We start from the raw sequence: 27,680 nt of genomic DNA on the forward strand, positions 1-27,680 counted from the left end.
ATGCTCACACATCACAACACCAAACTTGAATTGTTGCTTGTCCTTAAGCAACCAAAATTAACATAGGCTTAAGATGTGAATTTGCATGAGAGTGAGAGTTCAATTAAGCTCATGTTTCTTCTTGAAGTGGGTTTACAACTGTGATCCTGAATAGTTTTGGCATCTCACTCTCCTTTGAATCAGAAGAATGTCACTGTCATTCGGAATTAGAATCCAGATAATATTATGAATTCTCTAATCTTTTATACTTCAGTTCAATCCTTAACACAGCAAATTCCTTTTAATTATTTTTTCTTTGGTGCTTTGCTCCTTGAGCCTAGCCGTGACTTTAAATGTTTTGTCTCAAGCTTCACTTGATACAAAAATACCACAAGCACTTAACTGGAGAACTTTCTTGAAGTTCTAATTTTTCTTTCAGCTACTCCCAGACAGTAGTGCTCAAAACCTTTGGCATACTCTGCTAAATGCACTTGGTCTCGACTCTAAGTGTTCTGTCTCAAGGATTACTTGACACAAAAATACCACAAGCATATGACTAGGGAAACAACTCTTTGAGCCTTTAATCATGTCTGACCTCCCTAGTCATTGATGCTCAGAGCCTTGGACCTTGTCTTTATTTTTCTTTTGCTGTTTCTTTTGCTTTAAGGATTAAACTTTCACTAACTTCAGAGAATTCATAATAGTTCTCTAAATTCCTATTTCTTATACATCAACATCTTTTGATTCAAATTTAGATATGCACTATTCATGTCATGCATTCAAAATCATAGAAAACACCACCACATTTAAGTGAATAAGACTATTCTTTGTTATAGACTCTAATTATCATGCAATGCATCCTTTTCTTCTTTTTCTTTTGGATTCAAACTCAGTGAGTGATACATGAGACACTTTTCAGAATTAAAAGCAAATAAGAGAATAAAAAAAATAGCAAAATAAACTGGAACCTAGGAATTGAAATAACAAAGAATAATGCAGACATTCAAGTAAAACAGCAGAAAACAGGAATATAACATAATAAGAATGAAAGAAAATATAGAATGAAAGGAACTCAACCACCTCAATTATCCTAATGGCCGTCTCATTCTTCAAGCTGTGCTCCTCCGTAAAGATGATTCGCCTCCCTTTTGGTGTCATTAAAATAAACAGAAAAACCACAAGCGAAGTGACAATACCAAACTTAAAAATTTGCTTATCCTCAAGCAAAGAAAATCTGAATATAGGGAGGAACATAAAAAAAATGTATGGAAGAGTAAAAACAGATATTAATGCAAAATAAGCCGAAAATAATAAAAATACAAGAAAGAGAAAAATTAAAACTTGTTGTTATATATATGTATATATATATATATATATATATATATATATATACCCTCAAAAAGAAAACATAAATTTATATATATATATATATATAAAGGGGGAGGGGAACGTATATATATGTATATAGAAAGGGTGCAGGGGACGATATATATATAAGGGGGCCGTATGCATATATATGTATATATAGGGTTACGGGTGGGGAGGGTCGTGTATGTATAAATTAGGGGATCATATATATAAGTTAGGAAGAATATATGGAGAAAGGCAAGAAAGGGTTGGCTAATGGGATTTGGGGACAAGAAAAAGAGGAAAGAGAATCAGACAGGTTACGGGGAAGAGATCATAAGATATGGTTCAGAAAAGGGGTGATTTGGTTTGAAAGAATGAAACATAAATAAGCTAGCGCCTAACTTCTGGGTGCACTCTTCACAAACGGCGCCTAACTTGATTGCCTTTCACCACACACGGCGCATAACTTGAGGCCTCCCGAGTGCAACAACTATTTCTGCGCCTAACTTCACTATATAGTGCGCCTAACTTCACCTGTCCCGAATGGAATGGACTTCCAACGCTGGATGTGGCACCTAACTTGATAGAGCTAAGTTAGACACCACCCTTCTCGAATCAACGCACTCTAGGGTGTCGAAACTCTGTTTTTAAATTTCTGTTCCTGTTCTAATTACTTTGCATGACCAAAACACATGTAAAACAAGAAAAACTCTAAAAAAAATGAGATAAAATAATTTAAAACTAGAACTAAAATAACTATAAAATTAAGACTAAAGTAACTGCAAAACCAAGGATACTAATAGTTGTGTTGCCTACCACAAGCGCTTCTTTAATGTTACTAGCTTGACACTTGATTGTTGAATTTTCTTTCTTTTCTTCCAGTTGGTTAAAAGAAATGTCTCCAAGAGGGGAGAGGTGAAAATTAGTGTCCTTGGACTTGGATTTCTCCTAACAAGCTTTCTTTTATTGTTATTAGCTTGATTTACCTTACTTGTTGGGGTAGAGGTTGGATTGCTTTTTATTGACCTTCTCTTTTTTATGGATACTGTCTTTTATTTCTTGGTCACAATCTCCTTTTTTGTGCTTTCTTTGATTGCCTTCACTTCTTTGATTTCAAAATTTGGGTGTTGTGTGATGGTTGGAGTGTAACCTTCATCAAGAATTTCTTGAATTGGTGGTTCAATAAACTCACCTTCTATGCCACTTTCTGCTTCATTAGGACCAAGAAAAGTATATTTAAGTGTTGGGGGAGAAGACTTCAATTCAAATGTGGGTAGTGCATTCACATTTTTCTTCTCAAGAGCTTGCATGCATAGACTTATAGGGACTTGTATGGCTTCCTCTAGAATTATTGGAATGTGCACGCATGGAGTGTACATGGCTTCCTCCTTTGTTTGTGTATCATTGGAATGTGCACGCATGGAGTGTACATGGCTTCCTCCTTTGTTTGTGCATCATCCTCCTTTGTTTTTGCATCTTCCTCTTCTTCTATGTGTGAGGGTGAAAAGTTCTCTAATTTACTAGAGTATGAACTCCTGTGATTGATTCCCTCACTTTCTTCTATAGGATCTTGCATTATATCTCTTGGGAAGGAATTTTCTTGTTCCTCTTCCTGGGGCTTGATAATCAACTGCACATATTTCTCTACATTTTTGACACTCGTCCTTATATCATGTATGAATTCTTTTATGAGAAGCTCAATAGATGATAGTTCTTGACATGAATAAGAAGGAGATGATGGTTCTTGATAAGAGTAAAAAGAGGATGGTTCTTGGCATGAATAGAGAGATGGTGGCTCTTGATATGGGTAGAAAGATTATGGTTCTTGATATGGATAGAGAGGTGGTGGTTCTTGGTATGAATAGGGAGATGGTGGCTCTTGGAATGAATATGGAGATGGTAGTTTTTGATAGTTGGAACATGGAGCACTGAAGTTTCTTTGCGTTTGACTTTGCCAACCAAAATTTGGGTAGTTCTTCCATCTACAATAATAAGAATCACTCCCTGGGTGTGAGTAGTAACCCATGTGATCTCTCTCCATTATTTTGTTTTAGCACAAAACACCAAATAGAATTAAACGCACCATGTGGTAAACAGGCAAGTAAAGAAGAAAAAACAGAGGGAAAATTTTTTTTAATAGAATAAAGAAAAATAAAAATAAAAAATAAAAATAAAAATAAAATAAAACATAAAGAAAAACAAAAATAAAAGAAGAAAAATAAATAAAATAAAAAAAAGAACGCAAGTTTTTTTTTAGACGAATTAAAATTGAACTAAATGATAAGGTAAAAAGAAAAAAAAAAGGACATAGTGGAAAGGGGGAAAAACGGAACTAGATGACAATTAAAAAAACAAAAAGAAAATAATAGAAAAAATAAAAAATAAAAATAAAATTTATTAATAGAAGAAAATTAATTGAAAAAGAAAAATTATCTAATCTAAGTAATCAAATAACTGAGGCAACACCAAACTTAATTTCAAAAATTAAGAGAAAAAAATTTTAAATAAATCAAAACGTTTTTTTTTTTAATTTAAAGGAATAAGTTAAATGAAATTAAAGCAAAAACGCCTAATCTAAGAAATCAAGCAACTAGTAGTTGTCAATCACAGTCAATCTCCGGCAACGGCGCCAAAAATTTGGTGTAGAATTTATAACTACAAACTAACCGGCAAGTGCACCGGGTCGTACCAAGTAGTACCTCAAGTGAATGAGGGTCGATCCCACAAGGATTGATGGTCTAAGCAACAATGGTTGATTAATTTACTTAGTTAGACAAACAGAAAATCGTGTTTGAAGGTTCAAAAGCATTAAACAGTAATTCAAAAATTAAAATAGCAAGCAGTAAATTGATGAGAATAATATATAGAGAAACAGTTAAGCCTTTAGAGATATCTATTTTTCGGATTGACTTTTCTTACTAACTATTTTAATCATGCAAGATTCAATTCATGGCAAACTATATATGACTAAGCCCTAATTCCTTAGACCTTCTTAGTCTACTCTAACTTTCATCAACTGCCAATTCCTTGGTCACTTAATTCTAATTAGAGGATGAAGTTCAATTCTAGTTTATATGCCACAAAAACCCTAATTATCCAAATATAAGAGGATTATACGTCATGTATCCCGTTAAGTCCAGATAATTAGAAGTTTAGGAGAAATTAATTTCAAGCTGTTGTTCAAGTAAAGAGCTTTTCCAAGTTATACAAGAACTCAATTAGAACAAGGGTCATACTTCCGTTCCACCCAAATTCATAAGATAAAGAACGAAAATAATTCTTGAAATAGAAATCAGTACATTAATTAAAATAGAAAAATAATAGTATCAATCTATACAATAGATAGAGCTCCTAACCTTAACAGTGGAGGTTTAGTTGCTCATGGTTCAGAGAGAAAACTAGGATTCCGGTAAATTGTAAATTGCGGAATGATGTTCAAGAGAAGAGATGAAGATTCCTTTTATATCTAATCCTAATTAATGTAAAATATATTTTCTAAAACTAAATAATATATTTTCCTATTTGTAATTAAAATAAAAGATTTAATCAAAATTAAATAAAAAACAATCGTGCAGCATCAAGTAGATGGAAGGGGGACCACTGCTCCCTTTTTAACTGGCGCCTGTAATCATTTGCTTTTGGAGAATTTGTGGTTTTGGCGCCTAACTTGAGAGATTCCATGTTAGGCGCCACCTTGACCATATAGCTGGAAAAGAAGTGTATACTATTATATATCGTTGGAAAGCTCTAAAAGTTAGCTTTCCAATGCTGCTAGAATCACGTCAATCGGACCTCTGTATCTCTAGTTATTTAGGTTTGAGTGAAGAGAGGTCAGGGTTGATAGCATCATTCGCCTTCTTCTCTTTTTCTGCGGTAACTTCATCAAATTCAGCCGAATGCTATCTAAAATAAACAGAATTACACATGACTCAAATTAGAATCTATAGTGGCTAAAAGATAATTAATTCTTGATTAAACTCAACACATTGAATGCAAATTCACTAGGAAAAGATAGGAAAGATGCTTACGCATCAGCCAGGCTGAGATCTAGAAGGGTAAGCACCCATATGTATACACTCTTGTTCATATTTCTATCTTTTATTATTATTTGAATAAAGTTTTCAGATTCCCTAAAAGTTTCCTACCAAGACGCATTAATCTAAGCTCATAAAACGCAAAAATTCATCGTCCAATTATGAAGAGGTCGGCAAGGTGAAAACCAAATTCATCGTCCGATTACGACGAAGTCGGCAAGGTGAAAACCAAATTCATCGTCTGATTACAAAAAGGTCGGCAAGGTGAAAAGCGTAAAAGCAGATTAATGCAAGAAGTTATAAAAAGTAATCCATAAAAAGTGACCTGACGAGGTCTGACTAAAAATGGATTGCTAAAAATAACTTAAGAAGGCCCGACAGAGAAGTCAGAACAGTGAAAGGATCACTAAAAAGGGACAATGACACCTCCAAAAGGTCCGAGCTGCTCCGCTATAAAGGTACAAGTCTTTAGAAAAAGACACTACCTAAAAAGCAAAAGCACAAGTCAAGACGGCGCTAAAAAGTCATCCAAACAAACTATAAAGAAAATGTTCCTAATCAGAACACTACCTAAAAAGTTGTTGGAATATGACGAAAAATCCCGGATAATGAAGTCCTACAGGTCAAACGACAGCAAAGAAAAGGCGCAAAGCACGATCTCAAAGGATAAGCCAAAAGGTTGAGAAACAACTTAAGGCTCAAAACGAGAACAACTCCGCTCAAACAAAGGAAAATGGCTACAAGGAAGTCGATAACTAAAAAGGTTCTATAAAGAACACTAAAAAGTCATCAGACAAGTTAGCCCGGACACCAAAGGACGACGTCGCTCAAGCAGAAAGCAAGGCATGATTCAAAAAGGCCAAAAACCCACACTACAAAAGAGGTTGGACAGGAAAAATACCACACCTCTATAAAAATCCACAAGAGTTGCAAAGTGATGATGAACATATCAGCAAAAAACATAATCAAGCATTAAAGACTCAAAAGGCCATCCAAAAAGGCAGCCTCAGAGTCTAAAGTGTTTTGTGTTTCAAAATGAAGTTGCTAAGAAGCAACCAAGTGTCACCAAAGTCAACCATATAAAAAGATTACAAAAAACTAAAAGATTTAGCAGTCCACAAGCCGGACTATACAAATGCACAAAGATCATAAGGTGTTCAAATTCTCCCCAGTAGTAGCATCCTTAGGAGAGGGAGGTCTGGTTGCAAGAGGGACGGCATTGACAACCCCGTCTGGGGCTTTCTGTATCTCCACATCAGGATCAGATCCAGGGGGAGCCACCTCGGCTGAAGGAGTTGAAGAGGCTGAAGCGGCAGAAGCTTTGGCTGGCAGCACAGGAGGAGGACCCTCATCTTCATCATCAGGGGCAGGCACTATCTTGCCGTCCTCTACCACATTATCCAGACTAAAAAAAGTCAGGTCGAGCTCAGGGGCAAGAACTCGGACTTGGGCTTTCAAACTCTCATAGGCATCAGTCACACAACCCACCATGTGACCCTGAAGCTCGGCATAATTAGCATGGGAAGATTGAAGCCTTTCCCTGATCTCCAGTAGCTCGCCATACGTGCGGGTATAGCTCTCCTTGTGTTTTTTCATCATTTTCTCAGCCAAGTTCGCAGTTGCCTCAGCCCTGGTAGCTCGGGACTTTTCCTTCTCCAGATCCAACTCCAGTTTAATTACCTTAGTATCAAGCTCATCCTTCAAACCCTTGATTCTGTCAAATTCAGACTTAGCATCTTCCATAAAAGCATTAGTGGCACGAATGGGAGGCTCTCTAACAATTTGCGATAAAGCCGCACCCATATAGGCCATCCGAACACTGTTGCTGGTGATGAAATCCAAGTGACGAAGGATGGACACGCCATCCATTGGAATTTGGCCATAAGGAGCAATCTGTTCATCAACAAACCCCACAGCGTCAAAATCCTGGGCATCCAGGTTATAAGGACCAACAGTCTTTTGATTTTTCGGAGGAGGACCAGCAGTAGGAGAAGAGGTAGCACCGGAAGATGGTTGAACCGGGTCAGAAGGAACCATCCAGACCTGAGGGGTCGGAATGACCTTCCTCGGCCTAGAAGCACCCGAGGTCGGCTTCTTTGGAGGCAGTTGGGAAGACCCTTCAGCAGGAGTTTTTGCGGACAGATTCTCTGCAGCTGTCGCCTTCTTTGCCCTACGAAAGGCCTTCATGGAATCCAAGGACTTAACCATTTCTGAAAAAGAAGCTGGAAAAAAACAAGTAAGAAAGGAGTAAATTAGCAAATAAACAAAAAAGGAAAACTAAAAGGATGTCGGCCACTACCCAGTTCAGCATGGAGAAGGGAAGGATCTCACAGAAACCTTTTCGTGTCCAACTAAGGAGGCTCCCCCCAGTTCTCCTCTAACACACCCACCAAAGCTTGTTCTACTTCACTCAGACTCTCCCAGGGATACTTGACTACTGCTACATTCTCTTGCCATGATAAAGGAAAGGTGGGTTCATTATTTTCCTCTAAAAAGAAGGGTCGAGCTCCCTCAACAGCTCGGACCTTGAAGTAATAATTCTTGAAGTCATAAAAGGACTCGTCATACATCGAAAACACTTTCTTTCCTTGAGTAGTTCGGAAAGAAATCCAAGAGGATTTTTTGTTAGCTACCCTAGGCTTGGTCCACACGAAAAGGTGAAGAAAGAGAGTTTGGGTAGGTCAGACACCCAATTCTTGACACAACAGCTGAAAAATATTTATGAAACCCCATGAGTTCGGATAGAGCTGGGAAGGAGCCACGTTACAACACCATAACAGGTCGGTCTCAAAAGTGGAAAAAGAGATGGTGATACCCAGCTGACTAAAAAAGTAGTCATACGCATAGAAAAAGGGACGTTCTCCCTGAGTTAAAGAAGGAAAACAAACCCTCTCCTCAGGGTCAGGCGACACCAATTCATAGTTCTTCTCATCATCCCTATTACTACAAATCCTATGAAATCTCCTAAGTCATACACAATACTCGGGGTTAGCTACAGTCACACACATAAGAACTATCGAATCCAGCCAATCGGCCATACCAGCAAAAACTCTCGAAGACATCTCAACAATATTTTTTCGGGAAGACATAGGCCAACTACCCCTACAGAAAGAAAAAGAAAAATTGGATTACTACCAAACAACTCGGGCAAATAAGGAAATAACTCGGACAATAAAAAACATCAAGTATCAGATACGACAGTAAAAGGGAAACCCCAGGACTCACACCAAAGTCCAGGGGCACCCTTTGGAGGCAACAACAAGGCGAGAATTCCGAAAAAGAAGTTGAAACAATTTATGCCCTAAACACCTCCTAACAGATCAATTCTTCCCTGATAAGCGTCACTCCATATAAGCAGCAAGAAAGCCATCATCATCAGCAAAAATCATCAAGAAAGCTACAACCCTTTTCTACCAACAGTTCAACAAAAACTAAAACTTTGGGCAAGAACATGCAAGGATGAAAATAGCGACAAGCAAAAAACCCTACGGAAAAAGAAAGATTACCAGAAAGAACACATTTTCTTCAAACAGAAGTAGCAGAGAAAAAGTCACAACCAAACAATCAGACACAAAGATGCAACCTTTTCAGAAAAAATCAAAACTTTACAAATAAAAGCATGCAAGAAATGACGATTATCAAAAGAGAAAGAACATCTAACTTGCAGAAGAGAAGACGATAACGAACCAGGTAAAGTAGAACGACGAAGTCCACGTTAAACAGTCGCTTTGAGACAAAGAAAGGTAAAGGGCTTGGAGACGTGAAAGCAAGCAGACAAACGAAACACCTCAGCAAGTAACAAACGAAGAGCGAAGGGAGAAGAAAGAAGAAACGGAACAATGAGGCTTTGAAATTCAAAATGAAAATACATAGAGGGAAACGGCGAAGGGGAATTAATGAGCCTTTAAAACCCTCGCGCGTTCCCAAGAAAAGAACAAACATGTGCTGCAATTAAAAAGAAAAAAGGAAGAAAAACACTACGCATTCAAGGAGTCCTAGCAGGAGTTATACGGAAAGACCAATTCAAGACAAAATGCTCGAGCTCGACTTCCTCAAAAGGGTCGAATTCCAAATACACGACCTTAAGGGTGAAATCAAGCCCAAGCAAGAGCACTGTTCATACCACGGGTCGAGCTATGTGCCGGAGCTAACTTCGGACAGGAACATCCGACCTTTTCAGGTTGGATGACCACCGACCTCTCACTTAAAGAGCTTGGCCAAATCACTACAAAGGCCCAAGTAGGCCCAAAGCAGAAGATCACAGCCCACTTAAAGTCGGCTGGCCAAAGATAAGGGGACCCACCCACAAAAAATAAGATAAGATAACTAACTTATCTTAAAGAGAGGTCACTCCACACTACTATAAATACTCTGGAGTACCCAGGTATAACTCATACTCTGATTCTACACAAAAATCTGCTTAAAGCCTGTACTAACTTAAGCATCGGAGTCTCTTGCAGGTACCACCACTCTCCGGTGATCAAGGATCAACAGCTCCACCAGGATCAACAAGTCGGACGCAACTACTCCGGCCACCACAACAGATCTCATCCGAGATCGACCTTCAGTTTTGGGTAACCCTCGGAAGAATTAGGATCTTCTCTTCCTTCAAGGTTGATGTATTTCGAAGAGTCTCTTGGATGAGGCTTCTATTGTTGCCCCCTTGTTTGGTGCTGGCTAGTTTTGAAAGTGCATCAGCTCGGGCATTCTGTTCTCGCCGTATGTGTCAGACCTCATATCTCTTGAATTGTCCGAGCTGTTCCTTGGTTTTGTCAAGGTATTTTTTCATAGTAGGATCCTTGGCTTGATAGCTCCCTTTTATTTGCAAAGTGACTACTTGGGATTCGCTAAAAATAGTAAGTCTTTGAGCTCCCACTTCTCTAGCCAGCCTCAAACCAGCCAGTAGTGCTTTATATTCAGCTTGATTATTTGATGCCGAAAACTCGAACTTTAAGGATAGCTCGATTTGGGTTCTCTGATCGCTTTCTAAAATGACGCTTGTGCCACTCTCGACTTTATTTGAGGAGCCATCTACATAAAGGCTCCACTTTCTGGGGGTGCCTGAGATGTCAGTATACTCTGCGATGAAGTCGGCCAGGTACTTGGATTTAATAGATGTCCGGGCTTCATACTTGATGTCGAATTTGGACAACTCAACTGCCCATTGTAGGATTCTTCCAGCTAAGTCTGTTTTCTGTAAGATCCCCATTATGGGTTGGTTGGTCCGTACTCTGATGGTGTGAGCTTGAAAGTATGGTCGGAGTCGTCGGGAATTGAGTATGAGAGCGTAGGCGAACTTTTCTATCTTTTGATAGTTTAATTCAGCCCCTTGTAAAGCCTTACTAATGAAGTAGATGGGTCGTTGCCCACTTTTATCCTCTCTGACCAACGCTGAGGCTATTGCCTGACTCCCTATGGCGAGGTATAGTATGAGCTCTTCACCTTCCCAAGGTCGAGTAAGGACAGGTGGTTGCCCCAAAAATTTCTTAAAATCTTGGTAGGTTTGTTCGCATTCTAGGGTCCACTCAAACTTCTTCCCCTTCCTTAACGTTGCATGGAAGGGGAGAGATCTTAAGGCTGATCCAGCTAGGAACCTAGACAGAGCCGCTAGTCTTCCATTGAGCTGCTGGACCTCTTTTACACAGTTCGGACTCTTCATGTGAAGTATGGCCTGGCACTTATCTGGGTTTGCTTCGATTCCTCTTTGGGTGAGCATGAAGCCCAGGAATTTTCCAGCTTCTATTGCAAAGGTGCACTTTGCGGGGTTAAGTCGCATGCTATATTTTCTTGTGGTGTCGAACACTTTAGTGAGGTCGGACAATAGCGATTCCTCACTTTGTGTTTTTACCAGCATGTCATCTACATAAACCTCCATTAGCTTTCCAATATGATCGGCGAAGACTTTGTTCATTAGTCTTTGGTAGGTAGCCCCTGCATTCTTGAGTCCGAAGGGCATAACTATATAGCAATAGTTTGCCTTTGGGGTTCGGAATGATGTCTTCTCTTGGTCGGGTTGATACATTGAGATTTAGTTATATCCTGAGTAAGCGTCCATGAAGGAGAGGTATTGATAGCCTGATGAAGTGTCGACTAGTGTGTCGATGTTCGGGAGTGGGTAGGAATCCTTTGGGCAGGCTTTGTTGAGGTCAGTGTAATCGGTGCACATCCACCACTTCCCATTTGTCTTTTTGACCAACACTACATTGGCTAGCCATAGTGGGTATTTTACTTTCCTTATGAACCCTGCCTCCAGCAAGGCCTGTACCTGCTCCTCTACAGCCTGCGACCATTCCGGGCCGAGCTTTCTATGCTTTTGCTGTACCGGCCGTGACCCTGGGTATATGGCTAACTTGTGGCACATTAGTCCGGGATCGATACCAGGCATGTCGGCAGCCTTTCATGCAAAGTGGTCGGAATTGTCTTTCAGGAGCTTTATTAGCAGTTCCTTTAAGTCTTCTCTGAGATTTGCTCCTATATTTGTTGCTTTGCTTGGATCGTTTCCAATTTGAACTTCTTGAGTTTCACCTTCTGGCTGAGGATGGAGTTCTTTGCGAGCTCGGATTCCTCCGAGTTCTATGGCGTTGGTTTCTTTCCCTCTGGGGTTTCCTTTAAGGTTCAGACTTTCGTTGTAACAATGTCGCACGAGTTTCTGGTCTCCTTTTATGGTAGCGATCCTTTCTTGAGTGGGAAACTTCATGCATAAGTGTGGAGTGGAGACCACTGCGGCGAGCTGATTTAACGTTGTACGACCTATTAATGCATTGTAGGCCGAGCTCATGTCAACTACAATATAATCTATACTCAACATCCTAGACCGACTTCCTTTCCCAAAGGTTGTATGCAAGGAGATGTATCCTAATGGTAGAATCGGGGTGTATCCCAGTCCGAACAAGCTATTCGGATACGCTCTGAGCTCTTTTTCTTGTAGGCCGAGCTTGTCAAAGGCCGATTTGAACAAGATATCCATTGGCCAGTATTATGGTAATGACCATGAGGTCATCATGCCCTGGGATGATGCCCACGGCGTCTTCTTGAGTGAAGGTGATATTGGGGAGGTCGACCGACCTGTCTCTTCCTCCAACATGGTACACCTCTTTGAGGTGTCTCTTCCGTGATGACTTAGAGATTCCACCTCCTACGAATCCTTCATTGATCATGTGGACGTGCCTTTTCGGGGCGCGATTGGGACGTTCAGCTCATCTGGCCTCGTCATCCCTTCTTCTTTTTCTTGGCTCGTCTGTTTTATTAGCTAGGAACCGATCTTGTCGCCCTTCTCGCGCCAGTTTTTCAATGATGTTCTTTAGATCAAAGCAGTCATTGGTGGAATATCCATAGATTCGGTGATATTTGCAGTACTCTGACCGATTTCCTCCTCCTATTTTATGTTTAATCGTATGAGGGGCAGGATCTTTTCAGTGTTGTATATCTCTCTGTATACATCCATAAGTGTCACTCTGAGCGGAGTGGAGTTGTGGTACTTTCGAGATTTCTCAGCAAGCTGATCCTCCTTTTTCCTAGGCTCTTTATCTTTATCTCGAGGTGGGTAGGAGAATCCGGATTTTGAGGTTTCTCCTAATTGAGAATTTTCCTCTATATTGATATACTTTTCTGCCCGTTCTTGTATCTCATTCAGAGATGTTGGATGTTTTTTGGATATTGAGTGATGATGGGTGGAAATCAGATTCCACACCAAAACTCACCGACAAGTGTACCGGGTCACAACAAGTAGTAATTACTCACAAGAGTGAGGTCAATCCCACAGGGATTGATGGATTGAGCAAATTTAGTTAGATGATGAATTTAGTTAAGCGAACAGTTGATGAATTGAGTGATTTTGATTGACAGAAGCTAAACTGCAAGTAAATAGAAGTGTAGAATGTAAATTGAACAGGAAAATAGAGTGCAGAAGGTAAATTGACTAAATCTAAAGGTGTAGAAAGATTAAATTGCATGAAACTTAGAGTGCAAGAAAGTAAATAAACTGAAACTTAAATTGCAAGAAAAGTAAATAGCTAAAACTTAAAGTGAAAGAAATGTAAATTTGCTGAATCTAAATTGCTGATAAATGTAAATTGCTTGAAGAGTAAAATGATTTGGGTGCTGGGATTTAAAATTGAACAAGAAATTGTAAACTAAAGTAAATCAGAAAGCTCTGAGATGCAAGAATCCAGATCTAGATCTCAGTAGCAAGAACAGAAATGGAAAATTTCTTCATGAGACAAAACAGCAAGAACACTTGAGTCAATTGTGAAATCTTAAAGAGAAATTAAAGATAAAAAAAGAGCAATGAGATTTGAAACAGATATAAATCTCAATTACTCTCTTGATCAAGCAGTAGAGAAATTTGCAGAAGAAATTTAAATTGAAAATAGCAGAGAAGATTTAAACCCAATCCTTAGATCAATTGAGAGGAAGAGTAAAAGATGATTCTCAGAATTTGAATCAATGGAGCTCTTCAATCTCAATTCAAGATCCAAAATAGAAAAGTAAAAGTTGTAGAAGAATGAAAATAAAAACAGAAGGAAAAACTCAGATCCAAATTCCCAAATCCCAAATCCAAAACAATTGAAAATTAAAAAGTGAGCTAAAGGTAAAACTAAAAATTGAGCAAAAGGTCCTTTACAAATCAAACTTAATCCTATTTATACACTTTCTATTTTGGTCTTCCAAGCTTGGAGTGGACTTTTCAAAGTTGGCCTTGAATGAGAAATGGATTTGAAGAAGGATAGGTCCGGTTTGGCTTTGGTTCAATTGAAGTGGAAGCATGGGTCCGATTTGGCTTTAGTTCAATTGGATTGTGTGTGGGGACCTTCCAGGGGAGCGCTCCGTTTGGTATAGTGAGCATAGTGTTCACTCTTTGCCTTGTCAATTTGGTGTGCCTCCCTAGCCAATAGCGTTCATTAAGTGAGCGCTGCGCTCAATTTTTGAGCGCTACACTCCCCCTTGTCTTGGTGCGCATGCTTAGCCCCTTTGATGCTCCCAAGCTCCACGAAAAGGTAGCAAAAGAGAGCGCTACGCTTGAGTTTTTGAGCGCTACTCCTGGCCTTTGCTTGGTTCCCCTCTTCGAGCCTTGGTGAGAGCACTTGGCTTCCTTAAATTTCTTGGGCAAGAGCCTTGTGTGCCTTGGTTGAGCGCGAGAAAGTGAGAGAAATAGAGCGCTGCGCTTAAGTTTTTGAGCGCTGGCCCTTGGCCTTTGGTTTGTGCTGCACCATTTGGTGCTTTCTCTTTGATGAAAGGCACACAAAAATGAGGAAAATGGAGCGCTACGCTCAAATCTTTGAGCGCTACTCCTTGCTGTGCTTTGCCTTGATGCATGCGCTTGGTTCCTCTCTTGGGCGCTCAGTTTGAAACTTTGAGCGCTCCTTGTGAGCTTTGATGCGCCACGCTTTATTTTCATGGGCCACGCTTTTCAAAGCCTGGCCTAAGGTCCAAAGCGTGCCCAAACTTCAAAAGTGTGCCAAAAATTCCTCTTTCCACCATTTCTTCACCTACAAGCAACCAAACAACTAATCAAATCTCCACCAAAATCACTAGATATTTGCATTATTTATAAAATCAATGAATTCTAGCATAAAACCTATGATTTTGTGTAAAATGAATGATGTTTGATTGATTCAAGATAATCATAAAAATTCACTCCAATTACTTACTTATGGTGTAAGAAAGTGCATAAAACCTAATGAAACTAATGAAAAATGCTTGTAAAACTAGCATAAGATGACTTGTCATCAAGTGACTAAAGGGTCCCTCTTTCAGGCCGTTGATGAGTCCCATGATAGTTGCTTCTGTCGAGAGACTTTGTATATCGAGACATGCTTTATTGAATCTTTCCATGTAGTTGCGAAGGCTCTCCCGATCTCCTTGTTTACTCCCAGTAAGCTTGGAGCATGTCTGGTCTTGTCCTTCTGTATGGAGAATCTGGCGAGGAACTTTTTGGCTAGTTTGTCAAAACTTGTGATTGATCTTGGAGGCAAACTGTCGAACCACTTTATCGCTATTTTTGTCAGGGTAGTCAGGAAAGCTTTGCATCGAATTGCATCTGAGGCATCTGTGAGGTACATCCTGCTTCTGAAATTGCTAAGATGATGGCTTGGATCAGAGGTACCATCATATCGAGTCATGTTAGGAGCTTTGAAGTCCTTTGGAACTTTAGCTTTCATGATCTCTTTAGTGAATGGATCTTGATCTTTGTGGGAGATATCTTCATGGTTAGAATGAGCAGTTTTGGTTTTGAGATCGGCCTCGAGCTTTGCAAGCTTGTCCTCTAGCTCTCGGTGACATCTCGCTTCTCTTCGGATGTCTCTTTCGGCTTCCCGCTGATGCTCAGCCTCCTGTTCGAGCTGTTTGAGGTGATTCTGCTGTTCCTGGAGGACATCTAAAATTTGGTGTTTGGAAATTTCTTGTCCCCCTTGTTTTGAGGTACATCCTTTGATGTAGTATCCGTATTTTTAAGCGGGGTTCTTTCTTCCAAACCGGAGTTGTGATCGTTGTCGAGGTTGTCCGCCATGATGAGGGGATGACTTCCAGGTTTCCCAGCAACGACGCCAATGTTCTGAGGGTTACATGAAATTGAAGGTCGATCTCAGATGAGATCTATTGTGGTGGCCGGAGCAGTTGCGTCCGATTGTTGATCCTGGTGGAGCTATTGATCCTTGATCACCGGAGGGTGGTGGTACCTGCAAGAGACTCCGATTCTTAAGTTAGCACGGGCTTTAAGTAGGTTTTTATGTAGAATTAGAGTATGAGTTATACCTGGGTGCTCCAGTGTATTTATAGTAGTGTGGAGTGACCTCCCTTTAAGATAAGTTAGTTATCTTATCTTATCTTTTGTGGGTGGATCCCCTTATCTTTGGCCAGCCGCCTTTAAGCGGGCTGTTATCTTCTGCTTTGGGTCTACTTGGGCCTTTGTAGTGATTTGGCCGAGCTCTTTAAATGAGAGGTCGGTGGTCATCCAACCTGAAGAGGTCGGACGTTTCTGTCCGAAGTTAGCTCGGGCGCATAGCTCAACCTGTGGTATGAACAGTAAGGGAGCATCGACACGATAGAACTACGATGGATGAGGTACCTTGATGATTTGATTGAGTTGATGATGTTAAGTAGCAGAACTCTTTGTGGAAGGAGGAGTCTTGAAGATATAACATGCGATTTGAATTTTAGGGAGAAAATTCTTAATTAGGAGGGGAGAATGTAAGAACTGGAATCAAACTAACCGTGTAGTTAAAATAAAATAATAATTTAATTACCCAAAATAAGTTCAAAAAATTAGATATCTTAATTTAAAAATTTAAAGGTGAAATTTGAATTCAGTAGATTTTTCTGAGTGGGAAAATGTATCATTTTGTAGAAAATTTTTGTAAAAATGTGTATCAGTACTTAAGTCAGCAGTACCTTCTCTAGTCTGTCTGGTACCGCATATGAGAAAAAAATATAATATTTTGAAAATTGAATTTACTAATTTAGAAAGATAAAAATAATTTAGAATTGAAAACCAGGCGATAATCTTAAAGGTTTTGGCCCAAAGTTAGGTCAAACAAACCTAAAATGCTAAGCGATTGGACCGGACCCAAGTTGGGCCCAAGCCCAACATATATATACACAACTAATGAGCATTTCAGCTCATTTTCACCCTAACATGAAGAAAGGGGCGCTGAGTTCAGGGAAGAAGAAACGATGTTTACCTTGTTTTGGCCATATTTTGAGCTACAATGCTCCGATTTGTGTGCCGTTTGCGGTCATACGAATCTCTCGTCGAGCTCTTCATTTTTATCTAAACAAAGTGATAAGATTTTTGAAATCCATATTCCATTTTCCATCCCTAACAATTTTGTATTTTTGGGTTTTGTTTTTGAATAGTTTTTGTGGTTTTGGTTATTTAGGGGTGATCTAGCATTAGAATATTATTGGATTTCGCCCCTAATATGGTTGGGTAAGGTAAATCTCTTCAAAACCCTTGTAGTTTAATGTTTTTCTTAGCCCTAGTATTGATTTTGGTATATTATATGATGTTAGATTGAGGTTTGGTATTTGTTGGAGTTGTTTTGGCTACTTGGAGCTTTGAGATTGAATTTGAAGCTTTCGGACTAAGCTTGGTGGCCTTAGTTCGGTGTTTTGAGCGCGTTGGAAATCGGCCAAGGTATGGTTTCGGTTTCCTTTAGGTAACTTGTAATGTTTCGTAAAAGTTAGGCTAGTGGACCATAGGATAGGATTGAATTGAATATATGGATGTTTGAATCGTGTTTATGGTATATGCATGTTAATGGAGATTGAAGAAATTGTATATGTTGAGGCATGATTATGGTAGATTATAATATGATGATGAATTGGATTTGTGCAAATTTGTTGAGAGTGTAGTCTTAATTTAGAAATTATTGATTTTGTTATTTTTCAGATGTAGGTCGCAATCCACTGATGAGCGGATATTTTATATACTTTTTGATGCTATTTTCCTACTGTTTTGAGCATATTTTGTTAAGTTTTATTATGTTTTAGTAGATTTTAATGTAAAATTCACTTTTGGGATACTACTTTGAGCTTTTGTATTTTTCTTATGATTTTAGGTGATTTTTGGGTGAATTTGGCAAGTTTTGGCAAAGTCTTATTCAGAGGCAAAGAAAGGAGTGTAGATGTTGTCAAATCCTGACCTCCATACATTCAAACGAGCATTTTTGGAGTTACAGAGGTCCAATTGATGCGCTTATAGTGGCGTTGGAAAGCTAACTTCCAGGACTTCTCAGCAATATATAATGGTCTATACTTTTCTTTGGATTAGACTACCCAAATTGGGCGTTAAACGCCCAAAGCACCCCTTTCTGGCGTTCAACGCCACAAGAGGACTGAAGCTAGCGTTGAATGCCCAAGACTGGCATTCAACACCACAAGGGGAGCAAGGGAGCAACATATTTACCAATGCCCACTCCTTGAAGTTGGACGCCAAGCTCAATCCAAACACTCACCAAGTGGGCCCAGAATTAGATTTTCTCATCCTTAGCTTAGTTTACTTTGTTTTTGTAATTTCTAATTATTATTAATGTCTTTTTAGGTTTAGTATTAGTATATATAAGGGAATATCACCATTGTTTAGGATCCTCTCCCCCACATTCAAACCTTACACATAAATTTCTGTACAGTATGAGCAACTAAACCTCCTAGGTTAAGTTTAGGAGCTTTGCTGATTCCTATGGATTAATACAATTAATTTCTACTTCAATCCATGTTTGATTATATTCTATGATGTATTGTCGCTCTTCATCTTTATGAATTTAGGGTGGAACAAAATTAAGACCCTTGTTCTACATGAGTTCTTTACCAGTCCTGACCCGGATAGTATTGAGCTATAGCTTGAGAGTGCATCACGGGTTCCCACAAGTTACTTGGGCTAATTGGGATATGTGACATGAAATCTCATTAGTCAGGGGTAATTAAGGTTCCTGTGGCTTTAAGGGCTAGAATCATAGAGTTTCATTCTTCGATCCGGAAGATCCGACCTCTTCTATGGCGTTTTGAGTAGGATCATCATAGATTGAATTACATGAGCTTTACCCTATCCCAGATTGATCTAGCCTGTTCGGGTGTTTGGTTTGGATCAGAGGAGATTAATGACAACGAGTCATGGCTTAATCACTTACAGCCTTGCCATTGAAGGAATCATTCATTGTTGGAGTACTTAGTATGACGTGTTAATCTAGAAGAATAAGCATCTCTGAGGCCTTAACTGATTTCTCATTACTGTTTCTACATCAATTCTTTATTGCTTTTGTTATTGCTTGTTTATTCACCTACAACAAATAACAACTATCTTTTTATTCGCCTGACTAAGATCTGTAGGATAACCACAGCTTGCTCAAGCTGGCAATCCTCGTAGGATTCGACCCTCACTCACCTGAGGTATTACTTGCACGACCCGATGCACTTGCCGGTTCAGTTGTGCGAGTCACAAATTTGCGCACCACCCCTCTGTGAGTTTGCGGACGTGGTGACAGGGCGGAGGATGTTTCAGCTTTGTTTTATATTTTAATTTGTTATTAGTTCTCTCTCTTTTGATTTATTATATTCTAATGCCTTAGAGGTTTTACTTCTAAACACTTTGATAGATAGGAAGTAAGAGTTTTATAAAACTCTGTTGTATTTCTTGACTAGTCAGCCTAAACTCCGCAGGCTGTGATTAGTCCTCTTTTGTATATCATACATATCTATATCTCTTGTGTACTTTGATTATTATTACCTTGTGTATCCTGGAGCTATCTACAAGGTTTTATTGTATATTATGTGTTGTTCCTCTCGTGCCAACATGTTTGGTTATCGTGTCTGAATGCTTCGTGCTTTGTAATTCTACTTTATGCGACTTTGAGCTTTTATTCTTTTGTCAGGCTTCTAATACTATTACTTCTTTTTATATATAGTATATTATGAGGTTTAGAACTTTCGTGGCACTTTGTTACCCTTCGCTTTACGGCTAGAGGTAAGGCTTAGGGTGATAGGGTGTTATGTTTAGTGGTATCAGAGCTTGGTTTGTCCTCGTGAGCTTGAGGGATGGACCGATTGTGCTTCATTGCATACTCTGGGTCATTTTTTCTTTCGTTCTATTTGGGATATCTACTTGATATGCATAGTATGCTTATCTGTGAGTTCCTTTTTGGGGATAATTGAAGCACTAGGCTTGAGAGATTGAGACTGATTACCTCGATATCGATTGCTTGGTGTAGACAGGACCCCGAATGGTAACTCATGGACGAGGTAGATCACGTACATGGAGAGATAGTAAGGATGACCAATCGGCCGATAACCATGCTGAGTTCATGGCGGCTACAACTAACCTAACTAACTTGATGCAAGCGAGTGCTGATGCGACAATGCAAGCTGTGGAACGGATGGGACAACCAGCAGGAAATAGGAAAAAAATAAATTATGGTGGATGTAGCTAAGCAAGTCAGATTCTTAGTGACAAATAATCAGAGTGATGCAGTGAAAAGCGTGACCGAGCATCGACATGATAGAAATACGATGGATAAGGTGCCTTGACGACTTGATTGAGTTGACGATGTTAAGTAGCAGAACACTTCATGGAAGGAGGAGTGTTGAAGATATAAAATGTGATTTAAATTTTGGGAACAAAATTCCTAATTAGGAAGGGAGAATGTAAGAACTGGAATCGAACTAACTAATGCAGTAATGCGTGAGCATCTTTCTTATCTTTTCTTAATGAATTTGCATTTGAATTTGTTGAATTAAATCAAGATTTAGGTGTTTTAAGCCACCATGAATGCTACTTTGAGTTGTTTTTCAATTTGATTCATTGCAGGTAGCATTCGGACGAATTTGGCAGAGTTTAGAAAGAAAAAAAGGAAGCAATTCCAAGCAGCCATGGTGGCGCCAAATGCCACCTCACCGGTGTTTGGCACCGGATCAGAAATTCTCAATAAACGCCACTACCATGGTGGCACCAAACGCCACATTCCAGTGTTTAGCACGAAGAGCTTAGGAATGCATGCTTCAATGTACGTGGCGCCAAACGCTACTCAGCTCAAGTTTGGTGCCAGTATGCTGAAAAAGAAGGGCTTCCATGTGAATCTGCACCAAATCTTTAAGAATTAATTTAATCTTTTATTTAGTTTTGAATTAAGAAAAGATATTTTAGGTTTTAGAAAATACATTTTATATTAATTAGGATTATATATAAAAGAAAAAGTTATCTTGGCCTAGAGTTTTCTTCTTCTCCCTTTCTATACTTTCTCATTTTTTCTCTGCGAGAGTTTTTCTGCACCATGAGCAACTAAACTCCCATTGTTAAGGTTAAGAGCTCTGTTTATTTGGATAGATTAATACTATTATTTTATTCTTCTGATTAATACATTGATTTACATTTAAAATCAGTTTTATTCCCCTGCCCTCTCTACTCGTGACTCCAGCCTCTTACCCCTTTCATTCCCCATATATTCCCCTTCCCCCCTAACCTACCCGTGACCCCCTTCTTCATACCTCACACCATTCCCTAAACAAACCCCTCCAACCCGTGACATACTACCCTCTCCCAATCTATATAAAGCCCCTCCCACTTCAACATACACACAACCCTTCACTAACATAAACCCTCTCAAATCCCTCTCTTCGAGCACCACACAGCCCATCCCCTTCCCTCGTCCCCAACCCTCTTCTATACAAAAATTCAAAGCCCTGCCCCACCCCCACTCCTCCTAACCCAGAACATATTCCGCACATCAACCCTGCATCGTAACCCCCCCCCCCCTCATAGAGCACCTCATCCCTCACCACCCTCCTGCAAGACCCCAACATCCCCTCTTATTTTCTTTTTATTCTGTATTTATTCAGTAAAAAAAAGAGAAAAAAATATTTTAAATTTAATTTTTATTTCCTTATTTCAGATTCTTTACTTCTCTCGGTCTTCCTCTTTGTAATTTTCTAATTTTCTCGAGGACAAGCAAAAGTTTTAAGTTTGGTGCTGTCGCTTCACTTGTTATTTTTCTGTTCATTGTAATGGCACCAAAAATCATTGAGTCCTCAAAGAAGAGGAAAGGCAAAGAGCCAGCCACCAGTTCTTATAATGCACAAAGATTCCGCTCCAAGCTCCATGAGAAACACTTTTATGAGCATACTTACGAGAAAGCTGTAACTCCGGAAGTGGGATTTGCGCTCCAACTGAATGAATATCCAGAAATTCAATTTCAGATTCAGAGGAGAGGGTGACAATTTCTGTGCAACCCGCACACTGAGGTTGGACAACTGATGGTCCAAGAATTTTATGGCAATCTCTGGGTCACTTAAAAGGATGTTGATGGGGTCAATGGAAAGAACTATCAAAGCTTTGTGAGAGGAAAGGTCATTGATTTCAGTCCGAAAAGCATCCGACAGGCCCTCCATCAGCCACCTCCAGATCATGTATCTGCTTGCTACATTGAGAGGATGCATAGAGATCAGCAACTGGACCAAGTACTTGAAGAAATATGCATTCCGGGTTCTCAGTGGAGCATAGGTGCAGAGGGGAAGCTGAACCAATTGAAGAGCACTGATCTTCTACTTATGGCTAGGAGATGGTTAGACTTCATCCGAAGGTCTATCATGCCTATTAGCAACCGATCCGAATGCACTGTGGACCGGGATATCATGATTCACTGTATCATGAAAGGAGAAATAGTGGAGGTAGAGGACATTATTCCATAACAGATATAGAACATTGCCTCCAATCCTCTTAAGAAGACTAGGCTTGGTTTTCCACATCTGATTTACTGCCTGTCTGAAGCAGTAAAGGTAAAGGTGGATAATGACTTCTGCATAACTGTTGAGAGGCCAATTACTAAGAAGACCGTGGAGCATCTTAGGGAACATCACAGGGTCTCCAGAGAAGATCAAGTTGAGGAGAAAGCTCAACAGGACCATCCTCCATTACTTTAGGGACATTACTTCCCACCTCAGGGGTACCGGCAACAGCTTACTTTCTCTATTGAGCATATGAGAATCACACAAGATAGCCGCTGGCAGCAGTTCAATGATTCCATGGAGCAGATGAGGCTGACACAAGACAACCAATGGGAGTATCTTACCACCACCCTTGATCAAATGAGGGCCGCCCAAGATTCTCAGCGCCAGGAAATTTCGCAGCTGAGACAGGACTTTGGCCATCTTAGAAGACCATATTTACCACAGCCAGAGGAGAGAGATACCCACCATGAAGACTGAGGTGGCTTAGTTCCTTTTTCACTTCCTATTTTATTCTGCTATTATTATGTTATATTCCTATTTTCTGCTATTTTGTCTTAGTGTCTGCATGATCTTTGGTTATTTTAATTCCTAGGTTCTAGTTTAATTTTGCTATTTTTAAGTCTGTTATTTACTTTCAATTCTAAAAGGTTGTCTCATGTACCGCTAATGCCTAGGCATCTTAGGCTAGTTTCACAAGCCTTTTTTATTTGTTTTCATTTGGTTTCATGCACTTTTTTAAGCAATAAGTAAGTATTTGGATGAGAATTGCATGCATATCTTGATTCAATCAAACATGGTTAATTATGTGCATTTTCATGAGATTTATGCAAGATTTACTTGATGTAATGAATGATGCAAAATCTTGTGATTATGGCAAGACTTTGATGCATTTGTTTGGTTGATGATAGGTGAGGAAAAGTAGAGGAAGAGCAAATAAGAAGCAGAGAAGGCAATGTTGGTGGCCAAAGTTGGCTCACCAATGTTGCCTGAAACGTTGCTAGAGGAGAACAAAGCAACGTTTGTAGCCAAAGTTAGCTCACCAACGTTGCTGGTAACGTTCCAAGGCTTGATGTGCAACATTAGTGGCCAAAGTCGGCTCACCAGCGTTGCTAGCAACATTACAAGCTAAAAGGGTGCCAACGTTGGTGTGCCAACGTTACCACAAACGTTGCACACCAACTTCTTCGATAAAATCTCAATTTGAAGTTGGAAAATTTTGATGTGACGCGTACGCGTGGATGACACGTACGCGTGAAAGTGGAAAAATAGCAAGTCTCGCGCACGCATAGGCGACGCGCACGCGCAAAATGGCAAAAATCCAGCTTTGACGCGAACGCATGGGCAATGCGTACGCGTGACCAGGCAAACGTTGGTGGCAACGTTGGTGCACTAACATTGCCACAAACGTTCCTCAGTGATTTTAAAGGGAACGTTGGTCACCGTTAGTGCACACCAACGTTAGTGACTAATGCCCATGCTAAGCTCATTTCCAATGGCACCCTAATAAACCCCATTTTTAGGGTTTATCTTGTGCTTAATTTAGTGGATTTTATCCACTAAACTTACTTATTCATATAATTCGCAAGTTTTACATTTTTCTTCCTAATTTTATGTTATGATTGAAAACATGCTTCTTTGGCCTTAAACTCGCTAATTTTAATTCCCTCTTATTACCATTCGATGCCGTGATATGTTTGCTGAGTGTTTTCAGGATTTATAGGGCAGGAATGGCTTAGAGGATGGAAAGAAAGCATGCAAAATTGGAAGGAATACAAGAAATTGAAGGAATTGTTAAACTATCAACCCTGACCTCTTTATACTAAATCGATCATAACTTGAGCTACAGAGGTCCGAATGAGGCGGTTCTAGTTGCGTTGGAAAGCTAAGATCTGGGGCTTCAAAATAATATGCAATTTTTTATAGTTGCCATGTAGTTAGGTGACACGTACATGTGAATAACACATACGCGTGACCTTGTGAAAGTTCAGCGACGCGTACGTGTGGGTGACGCATACGCGTGACAGAGCCACGTGCTGCACGTATCAAAAAATGCTGGGGGCAATTTCTAGGCTATTTTTGACCCAGTTCCAAGCCTGAAAACACATAATAAAAGCTGCAGAGTGGGAAAAACAAAAAGATACAAGATAGTGAACGTTAGTTGACTAACACCCATGCCAACGTCACTAAAAGGCAGTCTTCACTTGCTTCAAAAAAGGGCAAAGCCCACATCCAAAGACTTGAAGATTGATTGGAAAAGTATATAAATAGGATAGATTTTGAGTTAAGAAAAGGAGGCTGGGAAGCAGGGACCCTAATTGGGAAACCTTAAGATCATTTTCTTTTGTAATTTTCTTTCTTTCACGTACTTTCTTTCCCTTTTTGTTTTGATTGAGGAATGATGAACTAAACCCCCATTTCATTAGGGGGAGGAGCTCTATTGTAATCGTAATGAATGAATGAAATTCTTCTTCTTTTTAATTCGCTTGTGTAGCTATTGGATACCTTCTATGCTTATTGAGATTCGCTCACTCCAGAAGGGGGTTTGAGTCAATTGAATGCTTGTGTGAGCCTCGAAAGGGGAATCATAAGCATTAGAATTGGAGCTCTATCCTTCACAATTCTCTTGACCAACACTATTTGGGAGGAATTGAGGTCTTGAGAGTTTGTGTGGCTTATGGATAAGAGAATGTGCTTAACCTCTTCTCATGACAATTAGATCAAGGAATTGGCAAGATTGATTGTGATTAGAGATATTGGATTGCCAAGGAATTGGGATCCAATCAATTACAATCCGCCATAGATCTACTCATATGATTGAGAAGGAAGTTGAGACCCATTTGATTCATGATGGATTATGATATCTCCAATCCCTAATGAATCATTCTCTTTGATTTTCTTCAATTTAGATTACTCTGAATTTACTTTAATTGCAATTGTTTACTGCTTTCTTGATTCCCAGCACCCAAGTCCCCATTTACATTTCATGCAATTTAAATTTCTCTTGCCATTTACATTTGTGCCTTTACTTTCTTGCAATTTAAGATTCAAGTCATTTACATTTCTTACAATTTAAGATTCAGCTCATTTAACTTTCTTGCACTTTAAGCTTCAGCCCATTTACATTTCAGCATTTAATTCTCTAGTCCTTTACTCTCTAGCATTTACATTTCCAGTACTTGCTCTATTTTTATTGTGTATTTAATTTCTTCTCATTAAATTTCACCAAACTCCTTTCAATATTAACTTGATTAGACTCATCACCCAACTAAAATTGCTTGATCCATTAATCCCTGTGGGATCGACCTCACTCTTGTGAGTTTTACTATTTGATGCGACCTGGTATACTTGCCGGTAGTTTGTGCAGATGTAAAGGACTAGAGAATTAAATGTTGAAAAGTAAATGGGCAGAAGCTTAAAGTGCAAGAAACTTAAATGAGCTAAATCTTAAATTGCAAGAAATATTAATGACTTGAATCTTAAATTGCAAGTCAGAAAAGGCACAAATGTAAATGGCAAGACAAATTTTAATTACATGAAACGTAAATGGGGACTTGGGTGCTAGGAATAAAAAAAGCAGTAAACAATTGCAATTAAAGTAAATCCAAGGTAATCTAAATTGAAGAAAGTCAAAGAGAAAGATACATTAGGGATTGGAGATATCATAATCCATCATAAATCAAATGGGTCTCAACTTCCTTCTCAATTATATGAGTAGATCTATGGCAGATTGTAATTGATTGGATCCCAATTCTTTGACAACCCAATCTCTCTAATCACAATCAATCTTGCCAATTCCTTGATCTAATTGTCATGAGAAGAGGTTAAGCATATTCTCTTATCTATAAGCCACACAAACTCTCATGACCTCTATTCCTCCTGAATAGTGTTTGGTCAAGAGAATTGTGAAGGATAGAGCTCCAATTCTTATGCTTATGATTCTCCTTCTGAGGCTCACACAAGCATTCAATTGACTCAAACCCCCTTCTGGAGTGAGTGAATCTCAATAAGCATAGAAGGTATACAACAGCTACACAAGCAGATTGAGATGAAGAAGAATTTCATTCATTCATTAGGATTACATTAGAGCTCCTCTCCCTAATAAAATGAGGGTTTAGTTCATCATTGCTCAATCAAAACAAAAAGGGAAAGAGAGTACGTAAAAGAAAGAAAATTACAAAGGAAAATGATCTCAGGGTTTCCTAATTAGGGTCCCTGCTTCCCAGCCTCCTTTTCATAACTCAAAATCTATCCTATTTATACACTTTTCCAATCAATCTTCAAGTCTTAGGATGTGGGATTTGGCCTTTGCTGAAGCAAGTGAGGAGTGGCTTTTAGAGACGTTGGCATGGGTGTTAGTCAACTAACGTTCACAATCTTGCACGGGTGCCATTGGAAATGAGCTCAGCTTGGGCATTAGTCACTAACGTTGGTGTGCACTAACGGCGACCAACATTCCCTTTAAAACCATTGAGGAACATTTGTGGCAACGTTAGTGCACCAACGTTGCCACCAACGTTTGCCTGGTCAGGCATACGCATCGCTCACGCGTACGAGTTGCTGACCACTTTCCCATGCATTTTTCTTTGAAACTATCGAAGTCGTTGGTGGCAACGTTTGTGGCAACATTTGCATACCAACGCTTTCTTGGTCACGCGCACGCGTCCCCGTCAAAGCTGGATTTTTGCCATTTTGTGCGTGCGCGTCGCCTATGCGTGCACGAGACTTACTATTTTTCCACTTTCACGCGTACGCGTCAACCACGCGTACGTGTCTCATCAAAATTTTCCAACTCTAAATTGAGATTTTATCGAAGACGTTGGTGTGCAACGTTTGTGATAACGTTGGCACACCAACGTTGTCACCCTTTTAGCTTGTAACATTGCCAGCAACGTTGGTGAGCCAACTTTGGCTACCAACGTTGCAGATCCAGCCTTGGAACATTGCTTTGTTCTCCTCTAGCAACGTTTGAGGCAACGTTGGTGAGCCAACTTTTGCCACAAATATTGCCTTCTCTGCTTCTTCTTTGCTCTTTCTCTGCTTCTCCTCACCTATCATCAACCAAACAAATACATCAAAGTCTTGTCATAATGACTAGATTTTGCA

Source organism: Arachis hypogaea, chromosome 13, assembly GCF_003086295.3.
Source record: "Arachis hypogaea cultivar Tifrunner chromosome 13, arahy.Tifrunner.gnm2.J5K5, whole genome shotgun sequence".
Lineage (NCBI taxonomy): Eukaryota > Viridiplantae > Streptophyta > Magnoliopsida > Fabales > Fabaceae > Arachis > Arachis hypogaea.